This window comes from Salvelinus sp. IW2-2015, linkage group LG35, assembly GCF_002910315.2.
Source record: "Salvelinus sp. IW2-2015 linkage group LG35, ASM291031v2, whole genome shotgun sequence".
Classification (NCBI taxonomy): domain Eukaryota; kingdom Metazoa; phylum Chordata; class Actinopteri; order Salmoniformes; family Salmonidae; genus Salvelinus; species Salvelinus sp. IW2-2015.
The window spans coordinates 3,540,144-3,567,004 of record NC_036874.1 but is presented as its reverse complement, the minus strand read 5'-3'; the positions used below and the strand labels follow the sequence as shown (position 1 = coordinate 3,567,004).

Below are 26,861 nucleotides of genomic sequence, written 5' to 3'. Positions count from 1 at the left end.
GCCTGTTGCAGGGCTACAATTTAGTTTCGGTGTCCTTTGACAGCTCTTTGGTCTTGGCCATAGTGGAGTTTGGAGTGTGACTGTTTGAGGTTGTGGACAGGTGCCATTAATACAGGTAACGAGTGGAGGACAGAGGAGCCACTTAAAGAAGAAGTTACAGGTCTGTGAGAGCCAGAAATCTTGCTGTTTTGTAGGTGACCAAATACTTATTTTCCACCATAATTTGCAAATAAATTCATTAAAAATCCTACAATGTGATTTTCTGGATTTTTTTTCTCATTTGTCTGTCATAGTTGAAGTGTACCTATGATGAAAATTACAGGCCTCTCTCATCTTTTTAAGTGGGAGAACTTGCACAATTGGTGGCTGACTAAATACTTTTTTGCCCCACTGTAATTCCCTCAGATTACACAGATCCACAAAGAATTCGAAAAAAAACCCAATTTTTGATAAACTCCCATATCTACTTGTGAAATTCCACAGTGTGCCATCACAGCAGCAAGATTTGTGACCTGTTGCCACAAGAAAAAGGCAACCAGTGAAGAACAAACACCATTTGAAATACAACCCATATTCATGCTTATTTATTTTCCCTTGTGTAGTGTACCATTTGTACATGTTCCAAACACTGATATATAATACAAATATGACATTTGTAATGTCTTTATTGTTTTGAAACGTCTGTATGTGTAATGTTTACTGCATTTTGATTGTTTATTTCACTTTTGTATATTATCTACCTCACTTGCTTTGGCAATGTTAACACATGTTTCCCATGCCAATAAGCCCCTTGAATTGAATTGAATTGAGAGAGGGAGAGGACTTGAAGAGAGAGAGAGAGAGAGAAGAGAGAGAGACGAGAGAGAAGGAGAGATGAGAGCTGATTGAGAGGGAGAGAGACATGAGAGAGAGAGAGAGAGACAGAGAGAGAGTACGAGAGAAGATGAGAGAAGAGAGGAGAGAGAGAGAGAAGGAATGAAGAAGAAAGACTTGACAATAACTTATTTACATTAGGAGGCTATGACCTTGGTCATCACTGACGAGTCATGTTACTGGAGGCTTACAGACTGCAGCTCTTACTTTACATAGGCATTGAGTGAAAATTGTCCTACACTAGCTGAAAAAGGCAAGGAAAATACAAAGGCATATAGGGCATATGTTAATTAGATGATAAAAAAAGAAAAACTAAACAAGAAAAAGGGCTAGGCGATTCTGGCAGATGTTGAAACGACGGAGGAAGGCTGTGAAGATATCATCTAAAAGTCTAAACGTGTTTTGACATATTACCATAAATGCATTCTGGGAGAATAAAGTTTTGAGCACATGCTCAGAGTCCAGTCCAGTGAGTTGCTGTGATGGTGTGAGCATCAGTTTAGGAGGAAAGTTCATTTGGAGAGGGAGCCATCAAATGAAATGTGAAAAGTAGGAGCTAGCAGGCTGGAGGACATGCCTCCCTCCACACAGTAATCTCCCCAGTCAGTACTTTGGCTGTGCCAAGACTAATGCAGGCATGCATGCTGCCTCCTAGATAGATGCACCAAACCAACGCTTGTGCCTCTCTGTGACAGCTCCCCACCTCCGGCCAACACTGACCCACATCATCTCCTCTCCTTTTAGTCTCCTTTCCTTTCCTTTCATGTCCTTTCCTCTCCTCTCATCTCATCGCCTTTCCTCTCCTTTCCTCTCCTCTCGAACCTCACATCTACACATATTTTATTTAAAACTAAGCACATTTATGATCATTAATTTCTGTACTCTGATAACTTTTTCATTTGAGAACAGAGATACTTTATTAGTCATTTTTTAATTTTTTTTATTTCAACTTTATTTAACCAGGTAGGCCAGTTGAGAACAAGTTCTCATTTACAACTGCGACCTGGCATGATTTCCAAAGCCCAAGTGTGTGAACTACTGATCACATTCGCTCATTCGACAACATGGTTTGCATAATTGCTTCAGCCGTAGAGCTAATATGTTGAATTAAAATAAACAATCAAATATTAACTCTAATTCTGAGGTGAGACAGTTATAATGATCTGAGTTTTAACAGGAACAGGAAGTCCTATGGTACGACACAGACCTAGGATAAAGACCTTATTGCTATAAAGCACAGAACCCTGGAACAGAAAAAMGCAYAGGCCTGAGAGTTGAGATRGGCTTTTATCTTCATGAAAAACGCTGCTGTCCTGAAATATTCCCATAAAACGCTGCCCGCCTGACTGGCACATCTGTATTCCATCCCGTTTGAGGTGGGCGGTGCATAATGATATTTCTGGGCTCAGTGAAAAATGTCTGTGTTCTGGTAATGGCTCACTGACAAGGCTGCGGAATACAAATCTACCTGCATGGTGTTTACTGGGCTGGTTCTGCTCTGTCTGGCTCTGCTCTGTCTGGTTCTGCTCTGTCTGGTTCTGCTCTGTCTGGCTCTGCTCTGTCTGGCTCTGCTCTGTCTGGCTCTGCTCTGTCTGGCTCTGCTCTGTCTGGTTCTTCTCTGTCTGGCTCTTATCTGTCTGGCTCTGCTTCTGTCTGGCTGTGCTCTGTCTGGCTCTGCTCTGTCTGGTCTTCTCTGTCTCTGGTTTCTCTCTGTCTGGCTCTGCTCTGTCTGGTTCTTTCTCTGTCTGGTCTCTGCTCTGTCTCTGGCTCTGCTCTGTCTGGTTCTGCTCTGTCTGGTTCTGCTCTGTCTGGCTCTTCTCTGTCTGGTTCTGATCTGTCTGGCTCTTCTCTGTCTGGCTCTGCACAACAAACTGCCCATGTCTGACAGATCAAACACGTTGAGTAGGAAACAACTGATCGTTGAGTGGAGGCATGTAGAGGGGAGGAACGCACCACACAACAGCTGTGTCCTAAAAGTAGTGCAGGGGAATAGGGTGCCATTTGGGAAACAATGGCCTTTCTGAATGGATACCATTATGTGAAGCACAGGATGAAAGGTGATGCAACTGCATCGTGGTATATGAAACACAGTATAGTATGGAGGTCTGACTGGTGCCACCTAAATATATACATTTCCGTCATTTCACCAGGGACTTACTAACAGCATCCTACAGTGATTCTCAATCACCTCTCCTTTGATCTCTCTTTCCTCTCTCCTCTCCTTTCCCCCCCCTCTCCTCTCTGTGTGTGAGTGATGTATTGACAGGGCCTGTGGCTGCAGAGTAGTGGAGAAAGCAGCTTTTAATTAGGAGTGGCGAGCCAGCAACACAAGGAGGGAGAGGTGCTGTGAGATCAAGGACAAGAGAAAAACTAAGGGAGAGAGAGAGAGAGAGCGCGAGAGCGAGCGAGCGAGAAGAGAGAGAGAGAGAGAGAGAGGAGAGAGAGAGAGAGAGAGAGAGAGAGAGAGAGAGTAGAGAGAGAGAGAGGCAGAGAAAGAGGAGAGAGAGAGAGAGAGAGAGAGAGGAAGAGAGAGAGAGGAGAGAGAGAGAGAATCGCGAAAGAGAGAGAGAGAAATAACTCTTAGTGTGTTTTTAGAGAGGATGTATGCTGTATTAACACTGTCAAGAATGTATTAAATCTTTATTTTAAATTCACTAAATGGGTCCATTCATTGTTAATCAGGGGTAAACATGGCACTTTACAGTGGATGCATACTTTTTGAACCGTCAAAAAGCAATTTTGGCACTGTAGTGCGACCTAGATGCACACGACAGAGGGAGGGACAGTTGCCAAAGGGCAAGAGAGGCAGACTGAGCCAAGCCATTCACAATAACATATGACAGCTGGCCACAGAGCAATTCAGTAACAATCTGGTGCAGTCTTCATATAGCTCAGACATACGAGACAATATCATACATGTCCTCAGGCAACAACAGAGAGAATACCATTGTGTCTATGGGAGACATGAGAGACACTGACTGAGATGATAGAGACAGGAAGACACACAGCCTAAGGAGCCTAGATAGAACAACCCCAAGAGTCCCCACACTCACAGACTTCAACACACATCTCACATCTTAACATGGCTCCACACACGCACGCACACAAACACACAGTCTACATGGATTTCCTCTCACTCGCACCCTGTCGCAGCAGAGCAGTCATGTGTTTTTCTGTCTTCACAGGCCTGTGAGTGTCTACAGCAGGCACGCCACTGCCGTGAATTTCGTTAGCACAAATCGCTGCTTAATTCACAGTTAATTAATTAGATGAAGACATGCGGTTATGTCATAAAAAGGTAATGCTCCAAAACACAGAAACAGGGAGAAACACACAAGACACTGTAAAATAAGGACAAGATGGAAAAATTGTTTACTTAGGTTTCCCCACATGTCCATGTCTATAAGAACACCTGCTAGGTGTGTAAAAGCAATCAATTCTGTAGCAATTGCATATTTGTTACAGATATCATGCATCACATGCATTGATTTCATGGTAGATTGTATAAGGAACAGAGTGAAAACTAAAACGAAGCTGAACGTGTGATTTTTTTTTAAACAACTTACATTTTAGCAAACACTCTTATCTAGAGCGACTTCCAGGAGCAATTAGGGTTAAGTGCCTTGCTCAAGGGCACATCAACATATTTTTCACCTAGTTGGCTAAGGGGTTCAAACCAGCAACCTTTCGGTTACTGGCCCAACGCTCTTAACTGCTAGGCTACCTTCCACAACTTCCAGATGGATTTAAAATATTATTCTTGAGATACTGTATCGGTTTGTTGAAATATGAATAGTTCCCATGACCCTTCAACAATGAATTACAGTCATTTTGACAATTCAAATGTATGTTAAAGACACATTTAGCAAGCGTGTTCCCAATCTAACGTACTTTAATTTACCCAGAAATCCCAACAGAGGCTTGAATGAGCAGTACTAGCCTTTATGACTAGCCACCAAAACATAACTAAGGGAAATATATTCTCCTCCTGAGCTGTTTTTCCTGCTTAATATTTGCATTATTTATGCATTGGAGTGAATGTGAATGTCCTGCTATATTCTGCTATATTAAATGACCTTTCATGATAATTGCATCCCAGTGCTTCCTAGGACTTTGAGCCTAAAGGTAGATAGATGTTATGTAACAGGATAACTGTGCTGTATGTTAGTTTAAAATGCCAAACATCTGCAGTTCTCCTTTAGATGGGAACAGCTTTTATGGAAAGAGAATGATGCAGGAAGGCTTGCGCTTATTTACGCTCATTTCTGTACTTCAAAAACTAACTCCAATTAAATGGCCGACTGAAATTCAGCCGCATCTATTTGAATAGATAATAATTGTAATTAGGCCTCTCTAGATGGATGCAATCAACGCACTTATATATTTCTGTCAATCAACTCCATCAGCATTTGGAGATGGTTTTCTGTCTTGGATCGTTATGTATAACGGCAGTGGATCTATTTAAAAAATAACCATTCAGACTACAGATTGACAGGTGTGCATCATTCAGTCTTTCTCATTAAACAAATCAGGTTTCAAGAAAAACACATAATCAAACACGATCGTGATTTCTGCAGCTATATTGAGGCCCATCGCATGACCCCACACATCCAGGAGAGTAGGTGACGGGTCTTAATAGATCTTGTGTGCTTACACTGCCATTGCGTGACCTGACATCCAACTCAGCGTGACCCTTAGAGAATGGTGATAAGCACAACGCTCCACTGTGATGCTACAGGAGGAAAGACTCACAGAGCCACAATGTCTAGAGGAATAGGTGTGAATCAACACAGACTAACCATGACAGATGATCAGACAACATACTGTAGATAGTAGAACAGCCCTTCTATTTACAGAGCATTCGTTTCATATCTTCAAACATAAGATGTCCTCGGAACTAACAGAGTCGTCATCGAAACAACAACAACAAATTTGAAATCCATTTTAAAAAATCTACAAAATGTCCAGTTTGGCACCATCTCCAAGTATTATTTTTCTTTTAAAAAACAGACAGGCTGTAGAGACTTGAAATGGAGGAGGAGGAGGAGGAGGAAGGGGGATGTCGGGTTTATTGGATAAAAATAAGCCTTCTTGCTCACAGGCAATTCTCTAAACAACATTATAGCGATGTGACATTAGATGGAGCCAGCTGTGCCTCTAGTTGTCACATGTCACCTTCGATCCAGCAGCACAGTAACGGAGGCTGCGTCTCAAATGGCTGCATGTTCCCTATATAGTACACTACTTTTGACCAGGGCCCATAGAGCTCTGGTCAAAAGTAGTGCACTAAAAGGAATAGGGGGGTGCCATTTGGGATGCAGCCAGCAAGAGAGATGCTCCTCTGGTCTGGTCTGGACAGAGAGGACCCTCTGCTGGCTTTAAAGCTACAATCTGGGATTTGTTTCTCAGCAAAACGGCAGCCAGTTTTCCTATACAGCTGAGATATTGGGCTGGGGACATATAACCCATCTCCAAGATTCAATAGGTAAGGATCAAGAGTTGAACTGACCACTGAACAGATTCCCAGATTGTACCTTTAACATCTCTCACTGTCTCCCCCAGCCAACCGGGTTCACTGGTTTCACTGCAAGGCTTTCAGCTTTTGCTCTGTCTGCACTGAGCTGAGCGGAGCTGCTCGAGGTTAAAGAACAAATCATTTGTCATCAAGCCTTGTTAGAGCAACTGTCATCTAGAAAGCTTTCGACTGTAGGGCATTATGCTACAACGTTGACGACGACAGTAATCAGTCATCGTGATTAGCGATCATTGATCAAACCTGTATTGATTCTTATAATGATCTCTTCTTTCTCATAGCCTCAGACCTCACTATGCCTATTATTATTCTGCTTAGCTAAGCTAGAATACATACTTCTATGGGGAATAACAATACAAAACACACCCATTGTGTAACGGCTTTCGTTGGTGGAAGGAGAGGAGGACCAAAATGCAGCGTGGTACGTATCCATAATATCATTTAATCGAGAATGAATACAAAATACAAAAGAACAAGAGAATAAATGAAAACCGAAACAGTCCCGTATGGTCCAAACACTAACACAGGAAACAATCACCCACCAAAACACAATGAAAAACAGGCTACCTAAATATGGCTCCCAATCAGAGACAACGACTGACACCTGCCTCTGATTGAGAACCATACTAGGCCAAACACATAGAAATATAKCATACAGAACAAAACATAGAAAAACAACATAGAATGCCCACCSCAACTCACGCCCTGACCAAACTAAAATAAAGACATAAAAAAGGAACTAAGGTCAGAACATGACACATTGATTATAAACCTACACACATCTTTCTGCACGTCCATCTGATGACATTCTAATGCCATTAGAAAACGACCATCTTAAAATGCACTAGAGAGACAACATAACATGAGTTATGTTTCTCCAAAACGCCAAACCTGTTGTTTTGGCCGTCTGATTAGTCTAAACCACCAGACAGCCTCTCTATCTCCCACAATACAACACAACCATGTTTAAACGTCCTTCATCTAACTCACACACACACACACACACACACACACACACACACACACACACACACACACACACACACACACACACACACACACACACACACACGGGAAGGATTAAATAAATGTTTTCCCTCATCAATCTACACACAATATCCCATAATGACAAAGCGAAAACAGGTTTTTATATTACCTTATTTACAGAACCGTTCAGACCCTTTGCTATGAGACTTGAAATTGAACTCAGATGCATCCTGTTGCCATTGATCAACCTTGAGATGTTTCTGCAACTTGATTGCAGTCCACCTGTGGTAAATTCAATTGATTGGACATGATTTGGAAAGGCACATACCTGTCTACATAACGTTATCAGTGCATGTCAGAGCAAAATCCAAGCCATGAGGTTGAAGGAATTGTCCATAGAGCGCCGAGACAGGATTGTGTCGAGGCACAGATCTGGGGAAGGGTACCATTCTCCATTCTATAGTCCCTGCAGCATCCCCTCAAACCAGTGTGATTAGAACGCTTATTTAGAACATCCAGTTTCGATTGACACAACAGTCAGCATTTGAGCCTGCAACACTGTTTTTTGACAGAAACATTTTGCACAAACACAGTCCTTACAAAGTTATGTCCTGAATGTGACCAGCTTATTTTTGGATGTTCACACATTCACAGAAGTAGCAACAGCATACACAATCATCCAAACCGGAAAATGTAGGCGACATTAATCTTAGCGCTAACTTCCCTTCAATGATTACATAATAAAAAATGTAACAATTTAAATAAACTAGGCCTATAAGCTATGCATACACTGCCTTGTATGCCATTGCACTGAAAAAACATTGTCGGCTATTCAGTTAAAACAACTAACGGGAGCCTATACGCAGGTTGTAATAAAGCGGTCATATTTAGATAACTCTCGGCTGACAGAAACCACAATATGAATGAACTAATAGCAATTATTATGTATAATTCATCACATCACGGGTGAGCTCGACATTGATCAAAATAATTGAGTGAAACACTTTCTAGAAATCAAAAGTAAACCCAACGATGGGTAGTTTGTGCGCGGTGCCATGTTTGTTTTTCGCGTCAACCAAATATAACCAGAGGAGACAAGATGAGGTTGGTATGTTTGCAGTATGCATGTTGAAATGTGTGTCATCTATGATCCTTCACTTCCCTTCATTCCCTTCCAGAAGTTTACCCGAAAGATGAGTGGACCATTCCTTCACCTCATTATAACATCTTTGGTCTGACAGACGTTTACGTAACACCCAAAATGCATTGTATAATGTCAACAAACATGGAGCCACACATAGCTGGCAAATAGCTTAGCAGTAGCTCATTACAATCAGTAAAACCTTCAAAAAAGTACTTTACGCACATCATAGGTGTCCATTACAATCCATGCAATAATCGGAATGCATTATTTGTCACCAGGACTTGAAAACATGTAAATAAAACTGTAAATAAATTATGCTCCATACATACATACATACATACATACATACATACATACATACATACATACATACATACATACATACATACATACATACATACATACTTCATGCTACAGTAGAAAAGACAACACGATATACAGAAAATAAGGCACTAACTTTGATAGGAACACACACATGTCCAACGTTATTACTTGTAAGGAAAACAACTATGGAGGCAATGCTAGAGCTGGTCAGAAAATGTGGTAGTTCGTGCAAGATTGAGCAAATGTCTGCATATGTCACGCCTTGACCATAGAGAGCCATTTATTCTCTATGTTGGTTAGGTCAGGGTGTGACTAGGGTGGGTTATCTAGGTTGTTTTATGTCTATGTTGGCCTGGTATGGTTCCCAATCAGAGGCAGCTGTTTATCGTTGTCTCTGATTGGGGATCATATATAGGCAGCCATTTCCCCACAGTTTTTTTGTGGGATCTTGTTTTGAGTTAGTGCATGTACACCTCTTATGTTACGGTTCGTTGTTTGTTTCTTTTTTTGTTTTGTAAGTTTCACGAAATAAAGATGTGGAACTCAGAGCACGCTGCGTCTTGGTCTGTCTCTACACACAGCCGTGACAGCATAATTGATGTGGGGGAAAAATGGGCGGAAAAAATGGGGAAGGGCTCTCCTGGAAGAGGTAAGTTTGTCCGGCTCAGTAAAGCCTCAAACATAAATTGTCCGCAACACTGAAATGGGCTACTTCTATGTGAATTAATGAGGAAGCGGAACACACCTCAATTCAAAATACAACTTGTTCGAAAATAATTTGAAATTGACAAGTTGAAACATTAGCAGGCAGCGCGTGTTTACTGTCCTGCGTAACAATCACATTTTGGAACAGTGAGTGCATTCTGACATCACCTGCATAAAACTACTCACGCTGGGGCAACCGTTAGAGATATTTGGAACTCACATGTGAAAAGGTTAAATGGAAGAAGTTTAGAACCACCAAGACTATTCCTAGAGCTGAGCAATCGGGGGAGAATGGTGTTGGTCAGGGAGGTGACCAAGAACTCAATGGTCACTGACAGAGCTCCTGAGTTCCTCTGTGGAGATGTGAGAACCTTCCAGAAGGACAACAATCTCTGCAGCACTCCACCAATCAGGTCTTTATGGTAGAGTGGCCAGACAGAAGCCACTCCACAGTAAAAGGCAAATTACATCCCGCTTGGAGTTTGCCAACAGGCACTTAAAGGACTCTCAGACCATGAGAAAAAAGATTATCTTTGTCTGATGAAAACAACATTGAACTCTTTGGCCTGAATGCCAAGCGTCACGTCTGGAGGAAACTTGGCACCATCCCTACGGTGAAGCATGGTGGTGGCATCATTATGCTGTGGGGATGTTTTTCAGTGGCAGGGAATGGGAGACTAGTCAGGATCGAGGGAAAGATGAACGGAGCAAAGTACAGAGAGATCCTTGATGAAAACCTGCTCCAGAGCACTCAAGACCTCAGACTGGGGTGAAGGTTCACCTTATAACCATAAGCACACAGCCCTAAGCACACAGCCAAGACAACGCAGGAGTGGCTTCGGGACAAGTCTCTGAATGTCCTTAAATGGCCCAGCCAGAGCATAGTCTTGAACCCGATCTAACATCTTTGGAGAGACCTGAAAATAGCTGTGCAGCGTAGCTCTCCATTCAACCTGACAGAGCTTGAGAGAACCTGAAGAGAAGAATGGGAGAAACTCCCCAAATACAGGTGTGTCAAGCTTGTAGCATCATACCCAAGAAGACTCGAGGCTGTAATCGATGCCAAAGGTGCTGCGACAAAGTACTGAGTAAAGGGTCTGAATACTTATGTAAATGTGATATTTCCGTTAGATTTTTACATTTTTTTTACCTGGTTTTGCTTTGTTATTATGGGCTATTGTGTGTAGATTGATGAGGGGGTGAAACAATTTAATCAATTTTAGAATAAGGCTGTAACGTAACAAATGTGGAAAAAGTCAAGGGGTCTGAATACTTTCCGAATGCACTGTATAATTAGCTAGGCCTTCATGCCATAGAGCAGAGCCCATAATGTCACCCTCTGTTCGCCTGTAAAACTCTAGATGACATTAGCTAGGGGACGCTCCATTTGTGCAGACAATGACTCTGTAACGTATGTGCCTTGCCTGCCTGCCTGCGCTGGCTTCACAGGGATAATTTGTCAACCTAGTGTTGCCACATAGACAATTGWATTCCTTGCTTAACTGGTGCTAGCCACTCCTTAATTGCRTTACATGCACTTTAAATGGGATTTATGCATTTTTCAAGACCCGGCTGTCACTTCCACATGTATATGTCTTGGYGMGGCCACTGTGTAGGAYGTATCAGAAGAAGGATSATTTGCATGGTAGGGCACTGAAGACYTKTCTTAGGGAGYGAGAGAGAAGGYCTAARGATTCCAGGGATTCACCACAAGGACATCAAATATATGGATGTCTCAATTTCCTGGAGGAGTGAGAGTAAATACTGTATATGATGCTAGGCTGGCTGTGTGTTGGTGTGGCTCTAAAAGAGAGAGCAGTTACAGAGTGGTAGTGGAGGTAGAGAGAGGTAGGGAGAGGTAGAGAGAGGTAGCGGAGGTAGAGAGAGGTAGTGGAGGTAGAGAGAGGTAGTGGAGGAAGAGAGAGATAGGGGAGGTAGAGAGAAGTAGGGGAGGTAGAAAGAAGTATGGGAGATAGAGAGGTTGTGGAGGGAGAGAGAGGTAGCGGAGGTACAGAGAGGTAGCGGAGGTACAGAGAGGTAGGGGAGGTACAGAGAGGTAGTGCGAGGGGTAGAGAGAGGTAGAGGAGAGGTAGTGGAGGTAGAGAGAGGTAGGCGAGAGGTAGTGGAGGTAGAGGAGAGATAGTGGAGGTAGAGAGAGGTAGTGGAGGTAGAGAGAGGTAGTGGAGGTAGAGAGAAGTAGAGGAGAGGTAGGGGAGGTAGAGGAGAGGTAGGGGAGTAGAGGAGAGGTAGCGGAGGTAGAGAGAGGTAGCGGAGGTAGAGAGAGGTAGCGAGGTAGAGAGATGTAGCGGAGGTAGAGAGAGGTAGCGGAGGTAGAAGAGAGGTAGAGGAGAGTAGTGGATGTAGAGAGAGGTAGCGGAGTAGATAGAGGTAGGGAGAGGTAGTGGAGGTAGAGAGATGTAGTGGAGGTAGAGAGAGGTTGGGAGGTAGAGAGAGGTATGGGAGGTAGAGGAGAGTAGAAAGAGGTAGAGAGAGTAGCGGATGTAGAGAGAGGTAGGGGAGGTAGAGAGGAGTATGGAGGTAGAGGAGAGGTAGAGAGAGGTAGAGAGAGGTAGCGGATGTAGAGAGTATCATCCAAATTGCATTTATAGTTCATATTGATATACAAATATATATTCAGTGTCTGTGGAGCAAGCAGAAATGAAACCAACCATAACCTTGATGTTTCCAGCACCACGCTCTAACTAACCCAGCTAGGCATTGGAACCAGTGAGGATGAAGAGGTGAGGTAGAGAGGGGTGTGAGGTAGAGAGAAGCTAAGGTGAGGTAGAGAGCGTTATTGGGAGAGGTAGAAAGAGCTAGGTGTGAGTGGGTAATTGCAGTGGCAGAGGCCAGGGCAGGTCCAGACAGGGCACCACATCTCAGTGAGCAGAGCAACTCTGAATCTATACTTCTACAGCACCACACAGCACCTCCGTGTAAATCCTTGTGATGACAGCCAATGTGTCACATTCCTTCCCCTTTCTAATTCAGGAGGTGGAGGGGAACAACCAGTCAGCCGAGCAACAGTTAATCAGCTCAGCGCAGATCCTAAACACTAGAAACCAACCACTGCAATACGAGCCCCAGAGATCACAGTCCACAGACCGACTAGAGAGGGATGAAATATAGACCCTGCCAAGCTGAACAGAGCTGTACTGGCCTGCTTACCCATCTACCCTCATGGCTTGATCAATGCTGGAAAGGACATGTGCCATGTCAAAGGATGTGAAAAGAAAATATCCAAGCTGGCACAGTACAGTTCAGGTCAGAACCCTAACCCAAGTGAAGGCTTCAGTAGTCGATTCTGTCAACAGCATTACTTGACCACAACAATCAATCAGATGGCATCTTTTCATCATCCTGCTGTTCCATCACATCATGCCTTATTAGTTTGATCCAAATAGGTCAAGCCTGCCCTGCCTTACACAACATGTCTTTACTGCATGATGTGCAGTACACTGTTTACAACCTGAGATTGAGACAGTAAGGTACTGTATACTACTGTATGGGAGTTACAGGAATACACATTGTATAATATTTGTCTATCTGATGTGCATATCAGTACCCTCTCTCCCTCCCTATCTGTCTGTCTATGTATGTCTTTTCTCTCTCTGATGAGTCACCGCCCCAGCCCATCCGGAGGGAGCTGGGAACAGAACAGAACGGGGGAATAAAGTTGTGATGTGAATTTAGCGGCAGTCAGTCAGGGAGGAGACGGATGGAAAAGGCCTGTTTATTTAAAGAAGACGTCAGACCAGTGGGCAGAATTAGTCAATAACCATTATTAACAGACGCTTCAATGAGATTTAACTGATGCCAAGGGAGGGATACATCTCTATAGAAACGCGCGCGTGTGTGTGTGTGTGTGTGTGTGTTGAATCACTAGAATGGACAATTGCCCTCAGAAAACGGCAATTTGACAGTACACTCATGGGTAGGGTTGTAACCGTGCACGTATTCATACCGAACCATTCAGTATGGGGTCCTCTGAACCAGAATGATTACATAATAATAAATAAATAAAATAAACTATGCCTACGCTGCCTTGAATGCCATTGCACTGAAAACGCATTGTAGGCTATTCAGTTAAAACAACTAACGAGAGCCTATGCGCAGGTTGTAATACAAATTATAATCTTAACTGGTGCATTTAAAACTATAATTTTGTGAGGCGCAGCCAGGAACTAGTTCTGTACGATGGCGAGTGGCGGGGTAGATAAACCAGAATTGGGGGATCCTCCGTCATCATTTAAGTCTCAAATTCAGGATCATTTTGGCTTCACAGTCGATTACAACGGCGATGGACAGAGAGTTGTGGATAAAACGTTAATATTATGTCGCCACTGCTCAACGAGAATATGCAGAGTAACGAGAAGAGCTTGTTGTGGTTGTCATAGAGCCTCCGTGTGTGGCAAAGCAAATTAGGAGAGTATCTAATCAATGGACGATGGGATTAAAATGATGTCATTAAAAGTTAAACGAGAAGGATATGCTAAAACTGAAGGAGCCAACAGGTAGGCTGCTACTATCTGAGGTGTTGTTATTTGTAAATGGACAGTAGAAAGAGCATGCAGCCCAGCTAGTTTAGCTAGGTTAAATAAATAACTTCTCTTCGTTTGATGTAGTCAAGACAGGTACTATGAAATCATGTTGGATGATAAATAACCTAGCTATGACAAACTAGAAGTTAATAGCGCGAGTCGGTTTGGTATGGTGGGTTGCTGACTCCCTCCCTCCTCCTTGCTCCCGTGTCACTCGCTCACAGTACACACAGCGCACGGCCCCTCCTCCGCCTGCTGCACCTCTCTTTCCCTTGAAGCTTTATCAGCTCAGGTTAATAAAGTATTTTACAAATTGAAATTTCTGCTGCTTCTAGTTGTCCTCCGGTCCATTGGGAACGAGTCTCTATATTAAAACATGTATTTATGCGTAACGGGTCTGGCGGAAAAGCCCCAGGTCCATTTCGGGAACAGGTCCACATTTTTGGAACCGTGAAGACCTCTACTTTAGAGCCCCAACATAAAAATCCATGTCACAACAGATAATGCCAGGGACATTGAGAATGTGGTCACAGAAACTTGACTTGGGCAACAAATACGGTGCTTTTTCGTTTAGAAGTGCACACATAGGGAATAGGGTGCCATTTGGAAGTCAACCGAGGAGAACCCATCCAATCACTTCAGCTTTGCCAAGCCACTTTCTTCACTTTCTGCTAGTGTTCTGGGGGTGAGAACAGAGAGAGCTCCCAGGTCTGTGTAAGAATCAGTGTTGATGTACTACGATGGCTTGCCGTCGCTATGCTAGCTAGCGTACCTTAGCCTTCCACTAAACCCAACCATCTCAGTGGCTGAGATGATCTAACAGGCGCCGGCCTTCTGGCCAATACCACACACCCTCTCCTCACCTTCTCCTCATCCTCTCCTCACCCTGGAAATGCCTCTGTGATTTGAGCACTAAAACATTTTTAAACCATACAAGTTTCAAAGTACTGTACAGTAGTTTTCTTTGCTATATTACATTTGCAAATAAAAAATAACAGTTTCCCGTGTGTATCAAGAATGGTCCACCACCCAAAGAACATCCAGCCAACTTGACACAACTGTGGAAAGCATTGGAGTCAACATGGGCCAGCATCCCTGTGGAACACTTTCGACACCTTGTAGAGTCCATGCCTCGACGAATTGAGGCTAGGGGGGTGGGGGTAAAAGAGGAGTGGGGCGGTGTGCAACTCAATATTAGGAAGGTGTTCATACACTCAGTGTATATACACTTTATATACAAAGGTATGTGGACACTGCTTCAAATGAGTGGATGCGGTTATTTCTGCCACACCCATTGCATGTGTAGAAAATCGAGCACAGAGCCATGCAATCTCCATAGACAGACATTGGCAGTAGGATGACCTTAATGGAGACCTCCAGTGACTTTCAACGTGGCACAGGATGCCACCTTTCCAACATGTCAGTTTGTCAACTGTAGGTGCTGTTATTGTGATGTGAGCAACAATAGCTCAGCCGCAAAGTGGTAGACCACACAAGCTCACAAGACAGGACCGGTGAGTGCTGAAGTGCGTAAAAATTGTCTGCCCTCGGTTGCAACACTCACTACCGAGGGAGTTTCAAACTGCCTCTGGAAGCAATGTCAGCACAATAACTGTTCGTAGGGAGCTTCATGAAATGGGTTTCCATGGCCGAACAGTTGCACACAAGCCTAAGATCACCATGCGCAATGCCAAGCGTCGGCTGGAGTGGTGTAAAGCTCACTGCCATTGGACTCTGGAGCAGTGGAAATGCGTTCTCTGGAGTGATGAATCACGCTTCACCATCTGGCAGTCTGACGGACAAATCTGGGTTTGGCGGATGCCAGGAGAACACTACGTGCTCAAATGCATAGTGTCAACTGTAAAGTTTGGTGGATGAGGAATAATGGTCTGGGGCTGTTTTTCATGGTTCGTGTTAGGCCCCTTAGTTCCAGTGAAGGGAAATCTTAACGCTACAGCATACAAAGACATTCTAGACGATTCTGTGCTTCTAAACTTTGTAGCAACAGTTTGGGGAAGGCCCTTTCCTCTTTCAGCATGACAATGCACTCGTGCACAAAGCGAGGTCCATACAGAAATGGTTTGTCGAGGTCGGTGTGGAAGAACTTGACTGGCCTGCACAGAGCCCTGATCTCAACCCCATCAAACACCTTTGTCATGAATTGGAACGCCGACTAAGAGCCAGGCCTAATCGCCTGGCTCGCCATGTTCCAACATCTAGTGGAAAGCCTTCCCAGAAGAGTGGAGGCAGTTATAGCAGCAAATGGGGGACCAACTCCATATTAATGCCCATGATTTTGGAATGAGATGTTCGACGAGCAGGTGTCCACATACTTTTGGTAATCCAGGGTATTTAGACATACTACATAGCTGAATCCACTAATTTGAAGGGGTGTCCACACGCGTTTCTATCTATAGTGTATTTCAACACCTGTCCTTGTTATTGCCCATACAGTGATGTGACGTAAACTGTATTGTTTACTATATGAGAGCTTGGCGTCTCGAGACACCATGTGTAGAGGCTTTTCATCATCGTAAAATATTAACTTCAGAAAACCTTCACAACGGCATCTGGCTCATACATAAATCAAAACTACATGCACCAGAATGCACCAGGTGTACCTATCACTCCTAGATAGAGCTCTCTGGTGATTCTCTGTGTTTTATAGCCTTTTAGAAGGTTCTGAGCATTCCATCTCCTCTCATAGATCACACAGGTCGGACCCCCAGTAAGGTCAGATCCCCAGTTAGAAAAACATCCACTTTGGGCAACGTGGTAGATGAAAAAAGATTCCTATTTAAATGGATCCTGTCAGATAAGGATGAGCTCAGCCAACATCAATCAAAAGCAGCTGGCGGAGAGCAGGGAGCAACATTACATTGYATCATTTCCATTTTGTACTATTTCCCACCATTGCAAAATGTCACAGCAGTCAGCAAATGTAAAAAAGATAGCCAGCCATTCATGCGTTTCCCTTCCCACATCCGAATCGTATAACTGTTTGAAGACGCTTGTTTGGGCCCACAGTTTTCTAATCTGTCCTTATATAAGATATGAAATGATTTGATCCGGGGATGAAAGTGAAAGTGCATACAAAGAGAGAGAGAGAGAGATGGAGAAAGAGAGAGACAAAGAGAGAGAGAGCGAAAGAGAGAGAGGGAGAGAGAGAGAGAGACAGTGAGAGAGAGAGAGGAACTTGCAGTAGCTATAACAGATCTTTGAAGAGTCATATTTCTCCCCGGTATCCTTCACACTACCAATTACCATGCTTAACAAACATCCTGCCACCCACCTCGCCCGGAGGTGTTCTGTCTCTCTCAATTCTATTCAGAGGGCTTTATTGGCATGGGAAACCTATGTTTATATTGCCAAAGCAAGTGAAACAGATAATAAACAAAAGTGAAATAATGAATAAAAACAGTAAAACAGTAAAGATTACACTAACAAGTTTCAAAATAATAGACACATTTCAAATGTCATATTGTGGCTATGTACCGTGTGATAATGATGTGTAAATAGTTATAGTACAAAAGGGAAAATAAATAAGCATACATATGGGTTGTAATTACAATGGAGTTTGTTCTTCACTGGTTGCCCTTTTCTTGTGGCAACAGGTCACAAATCTTGCTGCTGTGATGGCACACTGTGGAATTTCACCCAATAGATATGGGCGTTTTCAAAATTAGATTTGTTTTGGAAATCTTTGTGGGTCTGTGTAATCTGAGGGAAATATGTGTCTCTAATATGGTCATACATTTGGCAGGAGTTTAGGAAGGGCAGCTCAGTTTCCACCTTATTTTGTGGGCAGTGTGCACATAGCCAGCCTGCTTTCTCTTGAGAGCCAGGTCTGTCTATGGCAGCCTTTCTCAATAGCATGCCTATGCTCACTGAGTCTGTACATAGTCAAAATGTTCCCTAATTGTGGGTCAGTCACAGTGGTCAGGTATTCTGCCACTGTGTACTCTCTGTTGAGTCCCAAATAGCATTCCAGTTTGCTCAGTTTTTTGGTCAATTCTTTCCAATGTGTCAAGTAATTATCTTTTTGTTTTCTCATGATTTCTCTGTCTCTCTCTCTGCTCTCTCTCCCTCTCTTTCTCTCCCTATCTTTCTCTATTCTCTACTCTCTCTGCTCTCTCTCGCTCCCTCTTTCTCTCCCTCTCTTTATTCTCTACTCTCTCTGCCCTCTACTCTGTTGCTACTGATGTCACAATCTGTATTAACAGAAACCATCCCATATTACTGTAACAAAGAGATAAGGAGAACATATGAAAGAGAAACATATCGCTCATTTAAAAAATAGACAGTACACATAACACTAGAAGACCAAAGCTTTGAGAATTGGAATTCTAATTTGTTTATGAAAGTTAATTTACTACAGTAGCTCATGTAATAGAACAATATCTGTTGTCCTGTTTCTGCCGGCAGCGTTTAGTTTGCCCTCTGGCCGGCATTGAGAGCTGCTGGTGTTTCATGTGAGTAATGAAATCACACGTTCATTTGACTCTTCCTAGGTGTTCACCCCGGGACGCACCGGCTGCTCACCCCGAGGGACCGGCTGCTACGGTGCTTTCACCCAACGAGGAGGAGGAGGAGGGAGGATGAGAGGGGAGGAGGCAGGGGTGGTACTAGCTGAACGTACCATGGGTTTCCTGGCATCATGCCACAACAATGTGCCAACATGCCAACGGTGGTGGTGCTCAGGGCTTGGAGCGGGAAATGATTTTCCCTCGGTTTAACCAGGGCATATTCACAATCAACCCCCCCCCCCCAAGGGCCACTTCTTTCTTCCCCTGAGATGTGTGGAATTTAGTCAAAACGTGCTACCATTGTGATGCCATATCCTGTACAGCAGACAAATATGTTAAATAGCGTGAAAAGAAAGTAATAGGCAAATGTGATCAAATGCAACTTAGGTTAGAATAGGTAGCTCTCTAAGCTACCTATTCTAAATAAGCTCTCTAAATAAATGAAGCCTGCTACAGTTTATAGCTTATGTAGCATAGCTCATTGACTTTTCAACAGCAGTCAATAAAGTAGAATGGAGCACTTTAAGTAGTAATGAACCATTGGTTTCTTCAAAGTTGAAGGCCAACAGTTCTGTAGGCAGTTTTTGGTATTCACTTCACTATATGTGTACCCTAGCTGCAAGCTAAGGCACTAATCCCATTGACATGCAGTCAGCAAATTCATTACATATTTAATTGAATAGATTAACAGAATTTAAAAGCAGGGGGAAAAGCGGAGGCAAAATATTGTTAAGTGAGATTAAAATTGATCAGTTAGAAGCCTGGGAGCGATGGAAAACAGGTCTGACAAATAGAATGGAACATAGAACTGTAGAGCCTCCAGCCCTGCTCAATATGCCTTAGCTAGCCCTTTTGTTCCACCTCCTACTCATGCGGTGACCTCACCTGGTTTAAATGGTGTCTCTAGAGACAAAACCTCTCTCATCGTCACTCAATGCCTAGGTTTTTCTCCACTGTATTCACATCCTACCATACCCTTGTCTGTACATTATGCCTTGAATCTACTCTACCGTGCCCAGAAACCTGCTTTTACTCTCTGTTCCGAACGCACTAAACGACCAGTTCTTATAGCAGCAGAGATAGCCTGCAGAGTTCTGTCATAGTATCCAGGTCTGTGACCAAACAATTCTAGCTTTTACTTCTAAAAATCCACCTTTCCAGAAACAAGTCTCTCACCGTTGCCGCTTGTTATAGACCACCTTCAGCCCCCTGCTGTGCCCTGGACACCATATGTGAATTGATTGCCCCCCATCTATCTTCAGAGCTCGAACTGTTAGGTGACCTAAACTGGAACATGCTTAACACCCCGGCCTTCCTACAATCTAAGCTAGATGCCCTCAATCTCACACAAATTATCAATGAATCTACCAGGTACAACCCCAAATCCGTAAACACGGACACCCTCATAGATATCATCCTGACCAACCTGCCCTCTAAATACACCTCTGCTGTCTTCAACCAGGATCTCAGCGATCACTGCCTCATTGCCTGCCTGCGTGCGTAATGGGTCTGCGGTCAAACGACCACCCCTCATCACTGTCTCCCTAAAACACTTCAGCGAGCAGGCCATTCTAATCGACCTGCCCGGGTATCCTGGAAGGATATTGACCTCATTCCGTCAGTAGAGGATGCCTGGTTATTCTTTAAAAGTGCTTTCTCACCATTCTTAAATCATTTAACCTTATTTAACTAGGCAAGTCAGTTAAGAACATATCTAATTTTCAATGACGGCATAGGAACAGTGGAGTTAACTGCCTTGTTCAGGGGGCAGAACAACATATTTTTATTTATTATTATTATACCTTGTCAACTCGGGGATCAATCTTGCAACCTTTCGGTTACAAGTCCAATGGTCTAACCACTAGGCTACCCTGCCGCCCCATTCAAAAAATGTGAAACCAGGAACAGATATAGCCCTTGGTTCACTCCAGACCTAGCTGCCCTTGACCAGCACAAAAAACATCCGGTGGCGTACTGCATTAGCATCGAATAGCCCCGCGATATGCAACTTTTTCAGGGAAGTTAGGAACCACATACACAGGCAAGTAGGAAGCAAAGCTAGCTTTTCAACAGAAATTTGCATCTCTGTAGCACAAACTCCAAAAAGTTCTGGGACACTGTAAAGTCCATGGAGAATAAAGAGCACCACCTCCAGCTGCCACATGGCACTGGGCTGAGGAAACACTGTCACCACGATAAATCCACGATAATTGAGAATTTCAATAAGCATTTTTCTACGGCTGGCCATGCTTTCCACCTGGCTACCCCTACCCCGGTCAACAGCCCTGCACCCCCCACAGCAACTTGCCCAAGCCTACCCCATTTCGCCTTCTCCAAAATCCAGATAGCTGATGTTCTGAAAGATTTGCAAAATCTGGACCCCTACAAATCAGCTGGGCTAGACAATCTGGACCCTCTCTTTCTAAAATTATCCGCCGCAATTGTTGCAACCCCTATTACTAGCCTGTTCAACCTCTCTTTCGTATCGTCTGAGATGCCCAAAGATTGGAAAGCTGCCACGGTCATCCCATTCTTCAAAGGGGGAGACACTCTAGACCCAAACCTATATCTATCCTACCCTGCTTTATAAGGTCTTCGAAAGCCAAGTTAACAAATAGATATTTTACCAGGTAGGCCAGTTGAGAACAAGTTCTCATTTACTGCGACCTGGCCAAGATAAAGCAAAGCAGTGCGACACAAACAACACAGAGTTACAGATGGAATAAACAAACATACAGTCAATAATAAAATAGAACAATTATATATACAGTGTTTGCAAATGAGGTAGGATAAGGGAGGTAAGGCAATAAATAGGCCATAGTGGCAAAATAATTACAATATAGCAATTAAACACTGGAGTGACAGATGTGCAGAAGATGAGTGTGCAAGTAGAGATACTGGGGTGCAAAGGAGAAAAATGAATAACAGCATGGGGATGAGGTAGTTGGATGGGCTATTTACAGATGGGCTATGTACAGGTGCAGTGATCTGTGAGCTGCTCTGACAGCTGGGACTTAAAGCTAGTGAGGGAGATATGAGTCTCCAGCTTCAGTGATTTTTGCAGTTCGTTCCAGTCATTGGCAGCAGAGAACTGGAAGGAAAGTCGGCCAATGTAGGAATTGGCTTTGGGGGTGACCAGTGAAATATACCTGCTGGGAGCGTGTGCTACGGGTGGGTGCTGCTATGGTGACCAGTGAGCTGAGATAAGGCGGAGCTTTACATAGCAAAGACTTATAGTCTACCAGTGGTAGACAACATGTGAGACACAGAAAGGGCCAGTCAGTCATTGTAGATAGTCTACAGTGGTAGATAGACAACATGTGGTAGAGTGGTAGATAGACAACATGCTAGACAACAATGTTCCATTAATAGCCTGACAGATCAATGGAACACTTGAGTCAGTCCACACCTGCTGCTTCTGCTGTCCATCAATAAGCAGTAAGACCCACAACACATTACAGTATCTGATAGTACTTTTCCACAGCACTTTCAGAGGAATTGATCAGGGGTTTTAGCCGACAAAGATACACTGCATATCAGTGACGACGGTGAATGTGAGTGTGACATAATGCACTTACCTGAATAGTTTGCTCTAGTTCATATTAATAATGTGGGGGGGGGGGAGGTCAACACGGTCAAACATTGGGATATTATTTTTGACGATGGTTGGCAAATCATTTTGACAGTATCGCAATATTATTTTTGTGCTAGTTGTCTGTACCTGCACCAAGACTCCAGTATTTTTCCTTCATAGCTTGTTCTCCATCTTCTTTTTAAATAGGGAGCCCATAATATCGTATTGTGATGTCCCTGACAATTACCAGACCTAGTTCATATGGCATATTATTTTACTGTTAGTCTATCCATATCCTAGTCTTGTGCACAGTGAGACAGTGAGAAGGACAGACTGCAACATCCTCTTCGCCCTCCTCAGGTTCTGAATTCTAAAATGGAATCTACAGCCCCAGAGATGATGTGTCCCATGACAAACGATACTGTCACCTAACAGGTCCCTTTCCTCTCTCAGAGTAAAACCCTTCCCTCATCACATTCCCTCAGAGTTAGCGGTCCTCAGGCAGTACTAGTGCTGCTGTCACTCCCCATGTTAGCTAACACTACTGTAGTCCCTCCTTATGAGCTGCTATGCTGCTGCCGCTGTTGCCAGGCTCAGGCACCACAAGAAGATGGCTCAAATTAACGAATACAAACACTCCCCAACATAAATCCTCTCTGAATGACGAGGCTGGCTGACCTTCATCTCAATGATTTAATGTCTTTCATGTACAAACTACATGTACTTTGTTGCCCAGATTCCCAAGGTCAGTGAGGACGCCTGTGCCAGGCGTCAGAGCAATCGGAGGAATCGGAGCTGTAAGGGGTTAAACATCCCCTCTGGTGATCCCAGGGGACCGTTCTCCTGTCCCCTACCTCTGCATAAATAACTAATTAAGTGCACGGGGTTTGTGTGCATGTTTGTGAGTGTGTGTATGTGTTGTGTTTGCATTCATGTGTGGGTGGGTGGGGGGATGTCAATGTTTCATCTGTTATTCTGTTTAATATATACCCTTTAAGATGGATTCCTTAACTAGAAGTTTTGATAATGTGGCACATCCTAACTAGAAGTTTTGATGATGTGACACATCAAGTAGGCTAATTTTCTTAATTGGCTGACATATGTAGTCTGTAATGTCACGTCGAACAACGTTGTCAAGGTCAAATAGAACATGTTAAATCATATGTTCATTATCGAAGAAAGGGAACACAGGAATACATTACTCTGTGAGTCATTGTTGTGAATGTTGTGAGACAAAATCAGGTACATCGATTCAGGACGATGTTTTCCTCTATGCTGAATATCCATGGAACATCCCACCTGTGAAGTTGTCAGTTATTCACACTCAGTGCCAGTCAGTAAGTCAGTCCATATTAAAGCTTCAAACATATTTGAACAGACCCCTAGGCTCAGTTTGTGTCTGAGTCCATCCACAACTAATGAGTCCCACTCATATTGTTGTAGTAATTTCATTACAGCTCACACTGAAAGCAAGTATAGCTCCAAGCCTGACAGCTTGACTCAGCATCACCAAGTCCTCTCAAGAAACAGACAGCAACAAAGCATTACCAAGACCTCTCAAGAAACAGACAGCAACAAAGCATTACCAAGACCTCTCAACAAACAGACAGCAACAGATCATTACCAAGACCTCTCAACAAACAGACAGAAACAAAGCATTACCAAGACCTCTCAACAAACAGACAGCAACAAAGCATTACCAAGACCTCTCAACAAACAGACAGCAACAGAGCATCACCAAGACCTCTCAACAAACAGACAGCAACAGATCATTACCAAGACCTCTCAACAAACAGACAGCAACAGATCATTACCAAGACCTCTCAACAAACAGACAGAAACAGATCATTAACAAGACCTCCCAACAAACAGACAGCAACAGAGCCGTCACCAACAGGACATACAGGGCAGACAGCCTCCTCCTGTTCCTGCTCCCAGGGTGTGTCCTAAATGGCACCCTATTGTCATGCCTGCTCCCGCTCTCCCTCTCTGGTCCTTAAGGGTGCCAGACTGCCTATCATTACGCACACCTGTCCCCTTCATTACGCACACCAGCGCCTCACTGGACCCACCTGAACTCTGTCATTATTTCCCTTTATCTGTCTGTTCCTCACGTTATTCCCTGTGTCAGCACTGATGTTGTTACTTTGTCCCCTGTCCAGACGCTGTTCCTGCCCTGTTTTATGGCCGTAGTTTATTAAATGTTCTCCCTGTACCAGCTTCCTGTCTCCAGCGTCGATCCTTACATATGTAGCGCACTACTTTTGACCAATTCTCTGGTCAAAAGTAGTGCACTATATAGGAAATAGGGTGCCATTTGGGATGAAACCCATGACGGTAAACAGCCGTGAGGTAACAATCAGAGGCCACGAATTATCCAAAACTGGAATTAGACAACCTCTTCCAGCCCCAGGAGGGATATAATGAGGATTTGGGGAGATTTGAGGTCTTATCGGAGCTGAGTTGTGTATTGTTGTGTCAATATCGTCTCAGGACCATTTTGGGAACGGCAGCATGATGGCTGAATAATGAGCTGAGGAGTGGAGGTGGTACCGGGGTTGGGTCCACTCGATTCTCCTCTCCTCATCGTCCGTTCGTCTCAGACTATTTTGGCATGTAAACACTGGCCATCCTCATTAGAGGAGCATATCCGCAGACAGAATACAGATACAAATGACATCAACCTCAGAGAGAATTATAGGGACCTCTCTTTGTTCGCCCCGTTCCAGATTTATAGCTATAGCTTCGTTAGCGGAGGAGTTTCGGGGCAAAGTTTTAATGAGTTGGATACAAAACTGTAATTCAGCTCTCCGCTTCATAAATGTTCCCTTGGAATGAAAGATTCAATTTAACGGTGCTCAAGTTACCTTTAAATGAGAATATAAACACAACCGATTAAGCTGTGACTGGATTCTGAGGCTCTGGGCCCATCTAGGCCCATCTATAACAGTAAAACAGTCTATCTAGTATCGGAGGGAAGTTATAGTAAATGTAATCAAAGACAGACAGGGCTAATGTGTTTTCCCTAGGTAAGGGAAGGTTCTAGATTTATCATCCTTGCCTCTGTTCCAGACTTCATTCCAATAAAATGCAAGGTAGCCTAAAGTACTATGTCAGACATGAGACTGATTAAAGTTTAATGACATGCTTTTAATGAAAGTCTCTGTGTGTATGCAGATGGACACTTCAGTTACTGTGTGTTTGTGTGTGTGTGTGTGTGCGGCACGGAGGGGGTGGGGAGGCAAGGATGGAAAACCAATATGAAAAATCCACAGTTGCAGCTCAGGCTTTTAGACAGATAAACAGATTTCCACAGTCGTCTTTTGGGTCGTTCAGCAGTTTAGCAGAAGAAATACACTTTGTCTCATATTCAGCAAAATGGGAATGAGTTTGAGAATCTGTGAATTTTCAAGATGGGCTGCTATAAAATATTCATTTTCAGCACATCCATGTCATCTGTTCAGTTGATCCAGTCCCCCTGAAGACAGTGAGGTATCTTAGTTTTACCATACGTTACTCAACCTGCTCATAATTATATGCATTTCATATGCATGACTAGAATCACGACAACCTCTCTTCCCCCTGTGTGTTGGCACCATGTATGTTATGCTGTCTATAAATCATAATAAACAGTATTAAATCTTAATTTTAGCACAGCGTTTGTCTCAGGGCGGGACACAGAGGAACAAAACCCATTCATACGCCACTCAGCCAAATCACAACCACCACAAGAACAACAACAAACAAACAATACAATTCAAACATTTTAATGTTTGTTGGTATGAAATAGGTTCAAGGTGCTTAAAAATCTTGACTTGATTTACATTCATTAAACAACGCATTGTCACAAATACAGTAAGGTTCCATCCGAGGCTGACTCATACTCACACACATTCTGCTTTACGTAACAACAGGAAGCAGAAAAGGTCATTTTCATACATTATGTAATTCAGGAAAAAGCTATTTGATGACCCACATTGGCTTCCAGCGGCAGGGCTGTTTGTTCTACATGTGACAGAGGCTGTTGGACATTAATGAAGTGGGCTTGTCAGCAAGCAGGGGAATGTGTTAGGTCTTGATGGGACCATTACTTCCATCAGCTGGTATAAATATGAAGAGTACAGTATGCCCAGGCTTGATTGTAGAGAGGGGGAGAGAGAGTGTCGCTTCTGAAAGGAGTGTGCTGTGTCATTAGCATGATATGACGGGGTTCTGAGGAGCAGTSGGGAAGGGGACGATTCAATCAAGGAGAACTCATCATCAAGGGATTCATCCACCTTGTGAATCATCTCAKCTTCACTTGATTATATTATATTACATTATATTATGTTCACATACTGTATTATCATCAGGTCGCAATGCCGTTTTTATTAAAAAAACGTCATAGAAAATCTTCTAATCTTCTTTAAAGATAATTAAGGTAATTTTCAGGATGGTCCCTCTCACATGTTGTGAGGAAAATAGGTATCATTTCGCCCCACCAGACCAAAACGGTTGGGAGCTTAACATTTCAGTTAATTTCAGTTAATAAGGTACTTATCTTAAAAGCCCTCTATTAGCAAGTTGACGTTCTAGAAGCATTCAACACAGTACAAAATAGTTTTCTCACCATGCATTTGACCTGATGTGGGGATCATTTAGACAAAGCTCTGAG

The 26,861-nt window shown here is 43.4% G+C and overlaps 1 protein-coding gene across 1 annotated transcript in view; it reads right to left on the bottom strand.

Annotated features, from left to right (window-relative positions):
* The window catches only part of LOC111958772 (oxidation resistance protein 1-like), a 181,774-nt gene that overhangs the window by 129,378 nt on the left and 25,535 nt on the right, over nt 1-26,861 (bottom strand).